General features: G+C 30.2%; 1 protein-coding gene across 4 annotated transcripts in view; it reads right to left on the reverse strand.

The window, feature by feature from the left end:
• The window catches only part of LOC129956864 (FK506-binding protein 5-like), a 245,807-nt gene that overhangs the window by 171,097 nt on the left and 58,932 nt on the right, over nt 1-15,778 (reverse strand). Inside the window, exon 1 of one of the 4 annotated variants that reach the window (XM_056068823.1) lies at nt 4,044-4,171. The exons of the other annotated variants lie outside the window; for them this stretch is intronic. The gene's annotated coding sequence lies outside the window, so the exon portion shown is untranslated. Of the gene's footprint in view, nt 1-4,043; nt 4,172-15,778 lie in introns of those variants that run through there. 4 annotated transcript variants of the gene reach the window in all.

The raw sequence follows: 15,778 nt of genomic DNA on the forward strand, positions 1-15,778 counted from the left end.
GTGAAAAAATTTATATATTATAATATATTTTACAAAAGATTAATTTTTACTCAAAGCATTGTGCTTGAAAGAATTTTATTACCGAGCAATATTGGGTATATCAACTCGTATAATTATAAATTAAAGACTAAAAGTTAAATAAATAAATATAAGAAATTCTTCTTTAGCAAACTAATGAAAGCATGTTTTTAAAAAATGAATGAAAACAACCTTTGTTATACGTCAGAATTAATGAACAACATTTGCAAAAACAATATAACAGATATTATCCTATGGAGAAAATGTGCTATCATTGGTTTTTAAAAATCGTCTGTCTCAACTGATAATTTAATTAAAAACAAACGATAAAAAGTTTAAATTAAAAAAATTATATAGTATAATATTTTATGCAACGTAGTAATTTTTATGCTAAAAACATAGTTCTGGAAAGAATCTTAATTCGGAGCAATTCTGGGTATATCAACTGGTATAATTATAAATTAAAGACTAAACGTTAAAAATAAAAGTTTATTTTTTAAAACTGTTTTTAATAAGTTAATGAATCGTCTTAATCCTCTTATATTATTGTTTTCCACAACTGAAGCCAGCTTTTGCTTTCACCATCAGATTTTTGATTTTTTGCTTTCAATTTTCAGGCAAATATACACAAATATATTAAGATCTTTAATCATTCCTTATTACAATTATAATAAAAATTTTGTAACTCCTCTGAGACGAATCACGTTGGAATTTCATTGAAATCTCAGTAACGGTGATTCAAATTTTTTTACCATATATTAAATTTTTGAAATGCATAAAAGAAAGAGATTCGAATATCTAGACCGGAACATGTTTATTCTTGATTCGTCTAACTTGATTGCATCAGTTGTCGCATTCTGTCAGCATCGATTTTTACATGAGATAATTTTCTAAAACAATATCAGATTAAAATCATTATTACGATATAAAATTCCTATAATTTGAATTATTTTAAATTACTGATTCAGAATAAACAGAAAAATGTAGTCTTTATATTTGCTTAGTTACACGAGAAATATAAAAATATTTTCTATAATTATTTACAATTTTATTATTTCAATGTATATTTTATATAAAGTAAATGCATAATTATGAAATTAATCATTAAAACATCATTCAAAAGTAAATATTGAAGTATTAATTAAAGTTAAAGAAAAAAATTATTCCGAATTAAAGTTGGTACGACTGAAAAGTTAACTTTTTTTTCACTTTTAAATTAGTATAAAAGGGTTTTCTCCTTATAATAGTCTCTGAAATTATTAAGGAACAAAGATAAAATTTCTATTGATTTTTCATAAATTATAAAGTAATTAGAATTTCTAAATCCCATTTTAGAAAAAATCTATTACATAAGACGTAATGACGTGCTAGATTTGGAAAAATATTTTTAAAGAATTTTGTATCACACATATAGAGTGATACATTCTAAAACTAATATACAATTTATAAATATTACTTGTTATTAGTTGTTGATATTATTATTTATTTAAATATATTGAGAACTTGTGAAATCTTTATGTCATTCAACAAATCTGAAATCAATTCATATACTACATATGTAATTTAAAAATATACGCCTAAGAACAAAGTCATCTAATTGTTTTGTGAAAAAAATGCAATGAAATAAATTATTTATTTTCCGATCCAAATCGAAAAAAACATGGAATCCAAAATTTTTCACTCAGATTTATACAGAGAAACTTCGGTAACTCGAAATTGATTGGAGAGAAATGAAAATCAGATTTATCCAAAAATTTGAATTAAAAATAACAAGATCTAAAAAATTATACAAGCAAGAGAAATCAACACATTTTTTTAGCTAAAAATTCGGGAAGATATATTTTAATAATTAAAAGCTTTAATATATAGCACACATAATTACTAAATTGACGGTAAGTAATTCTAATAAATTAAATAATAATAATTACAATTCAAAAATTTTAATAATTTGAAAATGATAATTTAAATAATGGATCGATAATTTTAATAAACAAACTATGTATGAATTGGCAGTTCCTGTTTAATTGGTATTGTAGAGTCATTTACAACTTCATTATAACATTATTGTCCGTTAAGAGTAGATACATATCTCAACAATTTTTGTATAGGCCTTTGTGTTTAAAAGTTAGTTTAAAAGTTAGTTTGTGTTAAAAGTTAGCCTTTTTGATAATAATAAAATTTACATTACGTTGGAAACGCAGTGTGCTCCTGTCTACTTTTGTAAAATCGATGTTAATTTGAATACTAACATATTGCTATATTTAAATTCACAGTCACTTCAGACAAGCATTGCACGTCATTTTGAATACAACGACTGTCCAATGGAACTAGGAAACAGATAAGTTGTTTACACCTAACGCCTCAAAGTCTTTAAAAAATTTAAATATGTATTGTTTTTATAATTGAATGCTTTTTACTGGAGTAAAGTTAGTAAATGAAGGATATGGTACATTATTCGCTTATAATCATTGAAGGCATAAAGCATGAGCAGATTTAACCAACGAAATTAAATCAGAAATTTAAAAAAAAATCAAAATTTTTATTTTTTTTCCTTTGAAAGATTCAAAATATATGCGAATTATGGAAGATATACCCACATTATGTTTAAAGAAAATTCAAAGTTTCAGAGAAAAATTCGAATTCTAAAGTTCACATTAGCCAAATTCTATAATATCTGTTGCCGAAGTGGTAAATTTAATGTAAAGTTTTATTAATTCATATTACGAGGGTGGGTAGAAAAGTTTCCGGCCAAAAAAGGGAAATAAAAAACATTCTGTTTAATGATTGCTTTATTTTTCAACGTAGTCTCCTTCCAAAGGCATATACTTGCTCCAGCGGTGCGACAATGCTTGAATCCCATCTCTGTAATACCTTTCTCCTAAAGCTTCCATATAGGCATTCGTTGCCGAGATGAATTCGATATCAGAACAGAAACTTTTTCAGGTTGTAGTCAGAAGGAACCATGTCAGGAGAATAGGAGGCATGCGGAAGAATTTCAAACCTCAGTTCATGAAGTTTTGCTACCATAATGACAGCCTTTGGGCGGGAGTATTGTTCTGGTGAAACAGGGTTTTCTTCTTGGCCAAACCTGGTCTTTTTTCTTGTATTTTGGAATGAAGTTAATCCAAAAGATCAGCATAATATTCAGCACTGATGGCCCTGGCTTTTTCTAAATAATACAATAATAAAATTTCCTTAACGTCCCAAAAAACTGTTGCTATAAACTTTCCAGCAGATAGTGCACATTTTGCTTTCCTTGGTGCTGATTCATCCTCCGCTGTTCACTCTTTAGATTCCTGTTTGGTCTCTGGAGAATAGTGATGGATCCATGTCTCATCCACAGTAAGGAATCGCAGCAAAAAATCAGTTGGGGTTTCAATTGTATAGCTGCGATATCGTCATGTGCTGCAGTTTTCGATCCAAGGTCAGAAAATGCGGCACGCATCTTGCTGATAACTTTCTCGTCCAAAATATCGATTAAAATATGACATGTTCGTTTTTTGGATATACCAACAGACTCATCAACCTCTATCAATTTTAAACGGCGATCATTCATAACGTTTTTGTCAACTTTTCTAACGATTTCATATTAAGTGGCTGATTTTTCCAGAACGCTCTGTATCCAGAGTGCTTGTATGATCACGTTTAAAGTCTGAAACCCATGTTTTAACAATTGTAAATGAAGGAGCAGATTCCCCGCAGTGTAGTATCTTGCTAAATTTTAATAGCCATAAAAATAAACCTTTTATATAAAAAAATATTTTATCACAGTTCGCACTTCAATTTTCTCCATACTGGCCTAAAAACAAAACACGAACATTTTAAAACAGCACAGTATAAAAACAACCAAACACAAATCTTTTAAAATGCCCAAGAAGTATTACACAAAAATGGCACTTTGAAGTGCTTTAGTCAAAGTTATTCCGAGAGTGCCACCTCTAGGTCATGCCTGAAACTTTTCATCCCACCCTCGTATATAGTGTTATTTTAATTACATAAATCAACATGAATTTTGAAATTCTTACTTGCAAACTGAACTTCTTTGTGTATTCTTAGCTTGCAGAGATCCCACTTTATGAACGAAATTATTGATACATTTCAGAAAGTTGGTTGCAAAAGAAAGGCATATACAGAACTTTTCAAATCGTATTTCTTACCTGAAAAAAACAATACACGTGCAATTAAAAGATAGGTAAGACAATATAAAAAAGAATAACGAAACATAGAAAAAAATATAACAATGTAATTAATTAAATATAACAATTTTAAAGAAATATAACAATATAACTAATTTATAAATAATAAAAAAATGTAGCAATTTATTTATGTTTTATAAACGATTTTTCCCTCTTTATTGAAATTGCATGTTTTCACAAATAAATAACTTCAGAACTATAGAAAATTATTCAGTAAAATAAAAATTCTTAAATGTTAAATGAAATTTATAAAGTAGGGTTGTAACATCACATCACACAAAGATTAAATGGTTTAAAATTTTTCTTGATAAAGAAACAGACAATGCTATAAAAAGGAAATAATCGTAAAATTAGTACAACTTATAGAAAATAGTGAATTAAGCCATTCCTTCCAAGATAATCCAGTCGAATTGTCATGAAAAGTAGTGAAATGTTAAAAAGTACTTAAAGAACTTTTATTGCCTTAAATTGTTCTTTAACCGACCTCTAAGTTTGTATTCCGAGATCTTATTAGATAAGCGTACATGGGGAAAGAAATTATCGTGTTAACTTACTTTCAAACATGCTTTTCACTGTTTAAATAAAATAAAAAAAAGTAAATTAAATTTTTTTTTAAAAAAAAACACCTCTTAGTCTTAGAGAAAAATTGCAAATTAAAAAGTTGATATTATACAGGAATATAAAATGAGCTATAAAAACTAATAATAACTTGATTAAATCATGAGTAAATTTAAAATCAGCAAAAATTTGAAAAAAATATTGTCATGTGAGATCATGATGTTGGTTTGTTTAGGGTTTTGGAAGGTGGTCACATTTGGCGACTTATTGCCAACAAAAAGTTATAACTTGGTGCGAATGTCTGCCATGATTTTCCTGTCTGGCAAATAAGGGGCGGCGTCATGCGAAAGTTATAACCCTAAGAAGCACAGAGAAGAAAATGGGAATGAATGAGAAACAGTAAGGGGAGGTAACGATTTAGAGATGGGGGAAAACATCAAATTTCTAAAAGCAGACGATTGCGCAATATAACAGTCACTTGATCATTCTAAACCAGATTAAACCGGATTAAATAAGACCAAAAATAAATAAATAAAAATAAAATATATAAAAAAAATCTGGGTTTGAGATAAAGTTTTGGAATTTGAACAATTTTGAAATGGGGGGGGGGCATCGTTTTCTAAATATTGAGGCATGCGTAATCTGATAGTCACGAGATTGCTTCAAACCAGTTTTTCACGAAAGAAAATTCTGACGAAGAAAAAATTTTAGAACTCGATTTTTTTTAGATAAAAAAGAAAGTGAAATATGAGTCATGTGAGAACATGATGTTTTTCTATCGGATTGATACCATGTGACTTTTAAAAAAATGCTCTCACATAAATTGAAATTTGCAAAAGTAAATTTCAATATTTTTTTTCAAATTTTTATTAACATATTCCTCACATAAATATTTAAAAAATTTCATTATCATTTGTTTGTCATTTTTTTTTCTTTATTTGATCGAAATTTTTGAACCGTCACTTAAGCTTATTTTAAATAGAAGCAAATAACAGGTAAAAATTCTCGGTTAATTTATGGATTATTTTTTTAGAAATTCGGCTTAATCGAAAAATTATTAGAATCACTTTTTAATCATACGGAATCTGATGAAAGGAAAAAAAAAACTGTTATATTCTAAAAAATGTTTTACAATTTCAAAAAAATTAGTCAAAATCACGGTTTTGTATAAAATTTTGGATTTAAACGGTAGAAATAAAGGCATCCAAAACGCTTGCGTGGTTTTCTTTACTGAATAGTGAAACACAAAACACACATACTGCGTCACTAAATTCGGTAGAATTATGCAGTGTCACTATAAGCAGTAGAATTATGCAATGCTACTGTATGCGGTAGAATTAAGAAGTGTCACTATATCCGGTAGAATTATAGAATTAAGAATTATTTTTAATATGATATTGTTACGAATTTGTAATGCTACTTTCCAGCGCAGATAATTCCATCTTAAGAAAGACAGCTTTACGGATGACGGATCAATCCTGTCGGGGGTTGGCAACGAACTTGGCGACAAAAGGGAAATTTGCAGTATCAACAGGAATGTTGGCGATAGGACCATAAGAACTTATGCAGTGACAAACAAATGAAGATATATAAATAAAATGTAGATTCGGGAAGCGCCCAAACGTGATAACGCGCCAAACGTGAAAGGAATAGATTCGCCAAAACGTCGCAAAAGAATTTTTTGAGGATTATAATACTTTTTTCTTCATGTATGAGAAAGTTAAACTGATTCTAAAAGCTGTTACTCTTGGATGCATCCCCAAAATGTGTTGACATATTACACTTGCGATTTCAATTTATAGTAGATTATTAAAATGATCACATGACCATGCATAACAAAATCAACTTTTTAATCAAAAGAAGTAGTCGGTTCAGTTTATAAGCCACTGCATTAATTCTTGTATTCTATTCTATCAATTTCTATTTATTTTTATGTTTTTTTTTAATTTTCTTTGTTTTGAATAATTTTTTGGTGAAATGATTCAAATTTGAATCATTTCAGTGGAATTTCCTGAAATTCTATAAAGTTACCCGTTTCCAACTACAACATATTATTTAATATTCTCAGAAATTATCAATTAATCAATTAAATTGAATTTATTTTTAATTCCATATAAAAGGCGCCATCTGGAGGAGAACCTGAGATAATTATTCAGATCATTCTATAATATAAAGAATTATGTGGCAAAATAAAAAATAAAAAAAACGAAAATATCACGATTTTGTTAAATCGTGTATCTAAATGAATTTTATAAATATTAGAGAGCGTAAATAATAAAAAACAGAAATTTAATCCTCTGATGCCTTTAAAAATTGGAGCTTATTCAAATAATTAAAAATATCTCCAGATACACGAAAAACAATCAATTAATTTTTTTTAAAATTAATAACTATTTTATTGACTGAAATTAGCAGCTTTATGCATTGTAAAACAACTTCACTTTCACAAAAAAAAATGAACCACAGCTTTTCTAAAAGTCATTTAAATTTTTCCTAATTAATCGTTTGCATTTTTATGGAAAGGGACATTATTTTTTTAGAGTTAAGATATAAACAGATAGAAAAAAATATGCGCATGCAAAAAAAAAAAAAAAAAATGAATATTTTTACAAAATGGAACAGAAAGTAATTACAAAACTGTCTTCCGAGATTTGAAATGATATAGCTTCAAAAATATTAATTATATTCTGTAACTCTAATTTTGGGAAAAAAAGAAATAGATGTTATATTTTTTTTATCTTCATACTAGTTGATATATTCGATGTTGTTTGGAAATAAAAAGCTTTCATGCCTAATATCCTTAATCCAAAAATCAATTTTATTAAAAAAAAAACATAATAATGTACGAAGAACAGCCATAATCTGAATTTTTTCAAAATTAAAATCACCAAAGAACTAACGAATAAAATACGCGAAAATAATGAAGAATTAAAAAGAAAAGATCATAACGTTCTCAGCAGAATAAACAAAATATTAAAATTATATGACTTTTTTTTAAATAATTTATATCATAAAGCTTCAAATAATATTTATAATCAGAAATTATCCTAAAAAAATCAATCATCAAAGAGCTTAATACTGAAAAGAATTAAGAAAAAAAAAAAAAACTAAATAAAATTCTCAGACTGGAAGCGGAAATCAAGTTCTTAACCAGAAAAACAATACAACCAGTTCAAAGTATATCTAGAAAAATTTATTATTTCTAAAATTAATAAAAAATGCATCGGTTAACTTTTAGAAAAACCTTCATTAAAGTCTTTCTTATACTTTTTCTACAGTTCCTCATTTCTAAGCAAGATTTTTTTAATACTTGTGGCATCACAAATATGTTTTAGAAGTAAAAGAATATTTAATGTATTACGGAACTTCAATTCAAGGACAAAAATTAAGTACTAAAAATCAACCAGCTATTCTTTTCTGTGTACTTAATCCCTAAAACTGCACTTATGATTTTTTAAAAAATATTTTTTCTGAAATGTAATTGTTGTCATTTTTACTTATTCCCAACCTAATTAATCTATTTTAATGCTCATTTTATGTTCTTTTAATATATAAAAATTTTAAGCTTAAATATTTTTTCTCAAATTCATGACCTTTTATTAAAACCGATGTTTCAACTTCCCTGCCCTTTCAATCATTTTTCTGACCCATATCCAAAAGCAAAATAGTTTTGGATGGTTAAATAACAGCTTAAAGCAATAAAATTACAATTATGCATTTATTTTTCCTTCCAAAGTATACATTTTAAAACCAGACACTAAATTCTCAGGAAGAATTTGTACTACCACGGAGATGTATGTTGTATATAAAATTTTCATTATTTAAAAAAATATCATTTTTTTTTTATCATGTGAGAACATGATGTTGTTTTGGTTTGGTACTTTTCAAACCTCAAAGTGCATGGACAGAAAATTGGTGATTTAATTTTTTGGCGCATCAATATTTTAGGGTTATTACAAAATCATAAAGAAGGTTGTTACATTTGGCGACTTATCTTCAACAAAAAATTACAACTTGACGCGAATGATACGTACCCGATTCTCCAGTATATATATATATATATATAAATTGTGCAATACAACAGTCATGTGATCATTCCAAACCAATTTAAACCAGATTTTCGCAAAAAAAAAAAAAAAAAAAAAAAAAAAAAAAAAAAAAAAACATTGTCTTCTAAATATCAACGCATGCGTAATCTAATAGTTCCGTGATTATTTAAAACCGATTTAAACTGGTTTTTCACGAGAAAAATTCTGGCCTCGAGAAAAAAAAAATTTAGAGCTCGATTGATTTTGAGATGGTCAAAAACCATTGTTTTTCTAAATGTTGGTAATTGCGACACATGAGTCATGTGAGACATGATGTTTTTCTGCCGGAATGATAGAACGTGGCTTAAAAAAATAACGTTCTCGCATATTAAATTAAATTATGCGATAGCAAATTTCATTTTTTTTTTTTTTTTACAAATCCTTGTTTTTTTTATAATTATAAAACTTATTGAAATACAGAGAGGTAAAATCAAGCGCGAGTATCTTTTCATATCCTTTACTATTATTATTAATGTTACTACAATTATTAATGTCTTAACATTTTTATTAACTTCATAAAAGATTAAACAAAAGTAGAACGTTAGTTATTGCAAGAAAAGAAAGTTATTGGACTTATTGCAACTGAACGACAACGAATAAATGCCACAGCTATACATGCTAGTGAATAACTGGAGTTATAAAAAGAAGAAAGAAAACACAACAGAATAAATAAAACAGTTGAACAAAAATGGCAAAAAACGAGAGGAAAGAATAGTTAATAGCAGGTGGTTGTATAAAGTTGCTGGTACTTCATTGCTTCATTTTCTACCAGCGCATAACCTCTGCAGCTGCGCAAATAGCTCAATGACATAACCACAGCTGTGCAGCAGAACTATTGTCATTTCGAACAGCGTTTCGAGAGAAAGCAAAACTTTACACGAGCGAGCGAGGATGAAGAAACAGAGAGGGGAAAATATTAACAATCGCTAAACAATGCATTGGTTTTGTTGCTGGAGTAAATCATCACGAGTTTTTGGGAAGGAAAACTTGTGCTGCCTTTGTAGCTAAAAACCCCTAAATCCCCCTCATTCAAACAAACAAACAAACTTACGCTAATGGAACAACTTAATATCAGTATCGTTCATACAATTAACACAACGATTAAAGAAATCTTTATTAATCTGACCCAATCTGTTATTTTAACCTTTCATTTGACCTTGCAATCATTTGTTAGATTTAAGATTATGAAACAGTCCCGTCGCCAAGCGCGTGAAAAGCTCGCCAATCATCGAAATTCTCGTCAGACGGACGCTATATTGGTCTACGGAATAGAACGCGAATAGAAAAAAATAAACAACAGTATGGCTCAGGCTATTAACACAGAGCTTAAAATAAGTTTAATTTGATATAACTGAATCTGTTATATTAAACGTCTAATTGAAGGCACAATCATTTGATAGATTTTAGATTATGGAACAATCTTGTCGCCAAGCTCGAGAGAAGTTCGCCAATCATCGACATTCTCTTCAGATGGAAGCCATTTTGGACAATGAAATAGGAAAACTAAATAGAAGTATGGCTCCTGAAATTAACACAGTTCTTAAAGAAGCTGAAATTGATGTAGCTAAATCTGTTAATTTAATCTTCAAATTGAAAGCACGTGCAGTCATTTATTTCATTTAAAATTATGGAGAAATCTCCTAGCTAAGCCGGAGAAAATTTCGCCAATTATAGAAATTTTCATCAGATGGGTGCCATCTTGAATAGAACCGTAATAAAAAAATTATATATAATATAGCTCATAAAATTAATATAAAGCTTTAAAAAGCTTAAATCAATGTAGCCGAATAGGCTATTTTAATATTCTAATTGAAGTCGAAATCATTTGTTAAATTTAAAATTAAGGAAACAATCTCGTCGCTCTCAAGCTCGAGGATTGTTTGCCAAACATAGAAATTCTCGTCAGACGGACGCCATCTTGGATAATAAACTAGAACACGAATAAAATATTAAATATTAGTACGGGTAATACAATTAATACAATGTTTTTCAAAAAGCTTAAATTGATGTATCCGAATCTGTCATTTTAATTTTCTGATTGAATACGCAATCATTTGTTATATTAAAGATCATGTTAACAGTCTTGTCGCCAAACTTGAGAAAAGTTCGCGAATCATCGTAATAATCGTTAGGCGGACGCCATATTGGACACTGAAATAGAACGCGAATAGAAAAATTATATAATAGTATGGCTAAGGCAATTAACATAGTGCTACAAATAGCTTAAATTAATGCAGTAGGATCTGTTGTTTTGGCCCTTTATTTGAGGTCACAGTCATTTGTTAGATTTAAGGTTATGGAACAGTCTCAGAAAAGTTCGCCAAGGAACAGCCTTGTCGCCAAGCCGGAAGAAAGTTCACCAATCGTGGAAATTCTCGTCAGACGGAGGCCATCTTGGATAACGGGGGGGGGACACCTTTGGATTTTTGTTTTGTGGCATTACAGGTGAAATATTTACAGATTGCCTCATTTGATTAATTGCACGTCAAAACTTTTGTTACATGGCAAAAATTTTAGTTTTAATAGAGACGACTTTTTTTGCGTATGAATTAGATATTGTCTGTAAAGTAAAGGCGGAATAAATTTTTACACTGGTTCCGCGAAATTCATATCTTTCAGTTGTACTAAATAACAAGTTGAAATTTCACCTAATTCTACCTCATATTAATAATTGAATAGCAAGGAGAGCCAATATTCCATAGGAACAAACTGGTTATCGAAGGTGGCTGGCAGGACTAATAAGAGACGTAGTTTGTTCATAAAATAAGAGCAATCTTTTATTCGGTTTCCATGAGATCATTTTACGAGGGACCAAAGTTTTGATTTGGAGCCTATGAAAGAAAAGATTTGAGTTTTTTTATCGCCCCTAAAACCTTCTTCACAGTTGAGAACATTGTAACACTGTAATAAGGCATCTACAACCTATTTTTAATCGTGTTCTATTCTTGGAAAAAGCTACTAACTGTAACCTCCTAAATCGATGGGCGCATGGGAGCAGGTAATAAAACCTTCCCTCGTTAGAAATGCAGAAGCGGGGGAAGTAAAGAGAACCGTCAGACGATCGTAATGGGTCACGTGAGACACGCGACCCTCTTTTAATTCCGAAACACACTCGCTCTAATGAGAACTCCACACGGGAGTTTGTTTATCGTCTGCTGCCGAAGTCATTTAGATTGCTTTGCCAGTTTTGAGAAATGCCTAGTTTTATGGTTTGGAGTGCATTTGAGCACCTGATGTCAGGGAAATAAGTTTATGGGTCTCTGCATTTGCTTGATTTCGAAATTCCAGGTGCAAATTGTTTCCATTAGTATCTCCCTCGCCATTTATGATTCGGTTATAAGGTTCGACAGTTTTAGTGAAACAGTCATTCGATAGTCATAATTTGACAACATATTGAGTACTTGGGTTTTGAACCATTTAATTAAGAAGTTGGGATTCCACTTTTCTAATCATATTTAATCAACACTCCCCGTGGTGTAATGCCATCTCTTGATATTTAAAACTCGGAACTCGAGTCTCCACATCGGTTTTAATCGGTATCCCCAGTGTGTAGTAAAAGTAAGGGTATAAACCTCGTAGTTTAGAATTTGGCATCCAACTTTTCGTACCAATTTTGATCAATACTCCTAGAAGAGCAGAAAGGCTTGAATTTTTAATTTAAAACTTGGGATCCGATTTTCCATATCAATTTTAATTAACACTCTAAGTGGTATTGGAAGTCTAGAATTTTTCCATTTATTATTAAGGATCTGACTTTTCATATCAATTTTAATCAATTCAATCAGTGGTGTAGGAAGGCTGGTATTTAGGACTTGCAATACTACTTTCCAAAACAATTTTAATCAGCACATTCAGTGGCGTAGCAAGGCGAGAATTTTGAATTTATTATTGAAAATCTGACATTTCATATCAATTTTAGTCGATTCTATCAGTGGCGTAGCAAGACTTGAATGCTGGAATTTAGGACTTGCACTATTACTTTCCAAACCAAATTTAATCGGCACATTCAGTGGTGTAACAAGGCGATAAATTTGAAATTTATTGTTGGAACTCAATCAGTGGCGAACTTGGCTCGAGTTTTGTAAATTAAAATTTGGGATCCGATTTTCCGCAACTGAAACTGACCAAGTTATGAAGCCCTGAATACCATTATTTTAGGCAGTTGTAGATCATTTCAAAGTGGTAGTGGTAGCGCTTCACGCTCCCAACGCACAGGCTTGAGGTTCGATCATCGGGCTGGGCAAGGTCGACTCAGCCTTTCATCCCTTCAGTGGGTCGATAAACTGAAGACCAAGCATGTTTGTGAACTAAACTCTGAGAGTTCCGCGTTAGGCTGACCACCTAACCGGGACATATGCCTTGCATCCCAGGGCCCTCGGTCAAGAAAGCAGATATGGGCACTGTAGGCCTTGGCCTACATAGGGTTATCGTGCCACGGAGTTTAATTTAGGTCCTTTCAAATCTGCCTCAAGAGAATTTCTTCGAAACTTTGAACTTGGATTCTGAGATGCCTTAAATAATGAAATATACAGCTTTACAACTTGGTCATATTTGGTGGTAGAAAAATAAAGTTTTCTTTTTTATTTAAAATTTTAAAGTGACAAAAATATTTTACTAAATATGGTTACAAAGACAAGTGATAACATAAAAAATAGAATGCATAATTTTTCCACTCGTTTATTTATTGAGACAGACAACAACAAAAAAAAAACGAAACTCTTCATATCGTTTAACTCTTTGCGGTATATAATTTTAAAGATAATAAAAGCTTTGAAGAATTTTTATTTCTTTGTGCATGTAATATAGAGAAAATGTAGAAATCGTCAAAAAATTTGAACACGAGATTTTGAATAATCTCTGAGTTTTAGACCTTCCTGACATCGAAAAATATATTTTTGGAAAATATCCGTCAGTCTGTCTGTCTATGACAAAAATAACTCTAAAACTCTTTGAGCTTAAACGAATGAAATTTGGTATACGGTCTTTACACAAAATTTGCAGATTTCTGTCACACAAAGACAGAATTTGCAGATTTCTGTCAAATTTTGTGGGAACTCTGTTCAGATTAAGTCCATCTGTCTGACTGTTAGAATATAAGGTAACACTATAATTACAAAACGAAGAAAGCTAAACAGATACAATTCGGTGTACAGTTTTAACATCTGTAGTGAAAACACCTGTCAAATTACACATGTCAATAGTTGAATTTAGAATCAAATTCGGCTAAGAGTTCACTGTGTGTCGGACTGTATTTTCAAAATCATGCAAACGCGATAATTCAAAAATGAGATGACTTAAATATATCAAATTTGGCATGGGATTTTGTGAATACAAGAACAGTTTTTGTGTCAAATATTTCTTTCAATCGATTGCGAAAAACGTATCTATAGCACAAATTCGATTTCCGGATACTATAAACCCCCATGCCGGGGCTCAATCGCCAAAAACCTCGCCAAGGATGACATGATAGATTCAGTAAAATCTATCGTGTCAAATCTAATTAACTAAATTCAAATCAATGGTTAATATTTCGTAACTATTGTACGCCAATACCATGCAAGGCATTCTCTGGCTTAAAAAGTTTATTAGAATAAAAACGGGAAACTTTTGGGGAGAATACACTTGCTGATTTCATCATTAAAAAATGAAAAAAAAAACACCATCCATTTCTATTATTTAACATCAAACTTTTTACAAAATAAATAAACGAAATTACAGTAAGTACTATTTTACAGGATAGGATATATACATAATTTCAACATTTCACATTCAATTTCAACATTTCACATTCAATTTCAACATTTCAACATTCAATATTTCACAACTTCTAAATTAGTTTGAAACATCAGAAAACATGTTTCTCTTGTTGTAAAACAATTTATCCACTCATAATAAAATGACACATACCGTTATTAAAGACAAAAATTCCTTGCAAAATACTATGCGCCAACTTAAATCATATCAACACACATACAACTTACTGATGCGTTTTGATTTGTACACATTTTTTTTTTTTTTCTTTTTCACTAACGCATTTACCGTTTGTGCATACCGTGATCAAATGAATGAAAAACTAAATAATAAACTACTTGACTAAGCGTCATTTCCCGCAACTTTTGGTAGATATCTAGAATATATATTCCGCCATGTATAAAAAGATTGTTGCTATTAGCGATAAGCGAGGATCGAACTCGCAACCTTTGGGTTCGTAGCCGAGTAACAAGACCACTAGACAAAAGAAATTTCTCATGTCTCGTAGCTGTTATCTGGTTTATAAAGCGTCACCACAAGATAAGCAAAAGATAGGGTAGCTCCAATCCACATATTCCTAAGGTTAAATAATTTTTCTAACTAGAAGTTCAAACACCAGCTGGAGCGGTTCTTCACAAAACTTTCTCGCATACTTTATAATACATTTTTCATGCCAGAGAATGTCGACCAATAGTTAGTTTTGGCGTGAATTTAACATCTTTACCGAATCCATTGAGTCAATCTTGGTGAGTTATTTGGCGATTAATCCTTGACATGCAGTTAATATTTTTACGAAAATTGAATTTGTGTGTTATACGTTTTTCTCAACTGATTGAAAGAAATATTTGACGCAAAACTGCATTTGTGGTCACGAAATCTCTTAAAAAATTTGATATATTTAAGTCACTGCATCTTTAAGTTATCAAGTTTCCGTTTTTCTGACAGTACAGACCGACAGACGGCAAATCCTTTGTTGGATTTGGTTCAAAATTTGAAAGGTGTCTAGACTATAGATGTTAATTCTGTAAATCGAATTATATCTATCTAGCTTTTTCCTTTTTGTAGCTAGCTTGTTAAATTATATTTGAACAGCCGGACGGACAGACTTCCTCTAAAGGGATTTTGTAGAAAATTTGACATAAATCTGCAAATTTGGTGTAAAGACTG

Source organism: Argiope bruennichi, chromosome 11 (genome assembly GCF_947563725.1).
Source record: "Argiope bruennichi chromosome 11, qqArgBrue1.1, whole genome shotgun sequence".
Classification (NCBI taxonomy): Eukaryota; Metazoa; Arthropoda; class Arachnida; order Araneae; family Araneidae; genus Argiope; species Argiope bruennichi.